Source organism: Porites lutea, chromosome 5 (genome assembly GCF_958299795.1).
Source record: "Porites lutea chromosome 5, jaPorLute2.1, whole genome shotgun sequence".
In the NCBI taxonomy this organism is placed as follows: domain Eukaryota; kingdom Metazoa; phylum Cnidaria; class Anthozoa; order Scleractinia; family Poritidae; genus Porites; species Porites lutea.
In genome coordinates, this window is record NC_133205.1 from 17,432,938 (window position 1) to 17,435,527 (window position 2,590).

The following is a 2,590-nucleotide window of genomic DNA, read 5'->3' on the forward strand; positions in this document are numbered from 1 at the left end:
TGCCTATGAAAAGTTCAAGTAATAATTTAATAATAATAATAATAATAATAATAATAAAATAAATATTAATAAAAGTAAATAAATAAATAAATACATACATAAGTAATAATTATAACAATAATAATTAAACCTATCAATAGACTACCTCCCACAGGTATTAAACACATCTTTTCCTTATAGGATATGGCGCCAATGTACCGAAGAAGTGTTTGTGCAGCTGCCCGTAAACTAGATTGTGACCTGGTATTAGAAGACAAAGCTAGACCACAACATCGTTGGAAAGAGTAGCCGGGGAAAGCAGGAAGAAATGAAACATTCGATTGTATCAGACCTTGTCATGTTAATAGTTTAAAGGCGTAAGAAATAAAATGCTATGAAACTTGGGCTGTGTTAAAGCGTATTTTTTTGGCGTATGTGTAGGCTTGAGAGGGAATAGAAATAAAGGTTGGAACAGAAAATGCGGCCCGGGTTGATATCTCGGAAGCGACACCATACATGCATGGATTGAGTTAATTTGTTGTTTGTTCTCTCCCTTGCTACAAAAGGTTTTTCTCCGTGTATTATCAATGACTAAGGACTTGTCCACATTACGTGTATATCGCTTAAAAACAATAGTAACGGCTGTCTCCACTGACGAGAGCGATTGCTATCCATTCTCAAACTTATTCACTCTGAGGATCTTTAGGACTTCCGTTCTCGTGTGAAAGGGAAAACCGATAGCAACGAACAGACAGAGAAAGACTCGTTCTTTATTTCTTTACGTTTACTCATGCATGAATTAAACAGCTAGGCTGCCGCACCGCTGCGTGGAAACAAAGGACAAATTGGACTATTACATTTGGGATGTCTTATATGACGTTGATAAGAAATTAATTTATCCCGCAGATGACAACACAAAAGAATATAGATTTTTAATTTATACTTCAATTTGTTAATAGATAATCACGATTGTTGAACAGAAACTTTCAGCTTGAATTTTAGGATCAAAGACTGTTTCTTACATATCCGCTACTGAAAAGTGATGAGAAGCAGTAAAACAGAAAAAGGAATTTCGTCATGGATTTGATAACATCTTCAATTACTCAGTAGAATCTTTATCGTCTATATTGATTTGACGTTATAATATACCAGTCTTAATCATGTGAGAACCAGGGCCCAGCTCTCAGAAGTCCCTCTTTTAAGTTCATGTCAAGCTTTTGAAAAGGCATAATCCTCTCTAAAATGCTACAACACATTACTTAGGTTTATCTAAAACATATTAATACTTTTACCTTTGTAACCTCGGGTGAGCAATAACAATGAAAAAACAAAACAAAACAAAAAAAGTAAAACAAAAAAGGGAAATACCAAACAAACAAAAAACCAAATATACCTTTACGCCAGTAAAACGTTAAATATTTATATTTAATATATTTTTAACCTCCCGTGAGCAATGAATATCTCATTTTAATTAATAATAACATAAAACCCAGGCTCAAAATCTATACTTTATTTTTTAACCACTGGCAAATGCTTAATTGTGTCGCCTCACATTAAAAGCAAGGTGGCACAGTTGTTTGGCCTTCGGTGCGCGTAGTCCAGAGTTTGATTCCCGGTGACATCACATTCTTCTTTCAACTTCTCTCCTTTCTGTATAGCTTTGTCAGTAGCTTTTTAAAAATACCCATAAAACGTCCGAGCATTGACGGACAAAGTCGGTTGGGGAGAGTAAAATGAGCGTACCGTCGACCTCACGTTTATCAGTTATACTCAGTTACGAGTTACAGACGAGTTATGGTTTTTATTTTCGTTAGAAACCTCAAATAACCTTTCGGCTTTTTTCGTTGTTTAAGTAATATTTTTCTTTCTTAAGTAATAGCGTAGCTGTTAAGTTGGTAAATAACATAAACACACACACTAAGAGGGAAAACGAATGAAAAAATAATTGAAAATACTTGATAATATCAGGCGGATCTTTTAAGCAGCGATACGGTTAACTGTTCGAGAAACGATAATAATTGGGAAAAAAATATATTAAACGTTATGACCAGGGGCAGATTGTCTCGTCTAATTATGTCATCCTTGTCATTTACACGAAAACAGAAGAGTAAGAAAGTATAACTACACGTAGATGCAGTTCATTTAAATATTGTAATAAGAAAGCCCTAAGAGTATAAAAAAGCAAACGTTTTTGTCGATAGCAAAAAATTATTCCCAAAGAAAAGGCACCGAACAGATCGGATTACTGAGATGAAGTCGAATCTTGGCACCTTGTCACTCTTATTGTGCGTTGTTTTAACGATAACTAACTTCAGGGAAACAGAGTTTATTACCGGCCAACTACCATCAGGCAAAAGAAACACGGTAACTTTTCACGACCGAATTTTATAATTTTTTTTTACGGGTTTTAACTTGAAGTATAATAATTTGTAATTTTATCATACTAAGGTAACGCGCCACTGTGGCTTGTAAAGTTGTTTTTGCTTAGCTTGTGAAGTTGCCCTAAGAATTCTTTGCCTATAAAAGTTCAAGTAATAATAATAACAAAAAGAACACCAGCAAAGACTGTGATAATAATAATAATAATAATAATAATAATAATTATAATAAT

The 2,590-nt window shown here is 33.9% G+C and overlaps 1 long non-coding RNA gene across 1 annotated transcript in view; it reads left to right on the forward strand.

Moving 5' to 3' along the window:
* The window catches only part of LOC140938655 (uncharacterized), a 709-nt gene extending 325 nt beyond the window's left edge, over positions 1-384 (forward strand). The window contains exon 2 of the long non-coding RNA XR_012165550.1: positions 181-384. This is a non-coding gene — a long non-coding RNA (uncharacterized lncRNA). The remainder of the gene's footprint in view (positions 1-180) is intronic.
* The last annotated feature ends 2,206 nt before the right edge of the window (positions 385-2,590 follow it).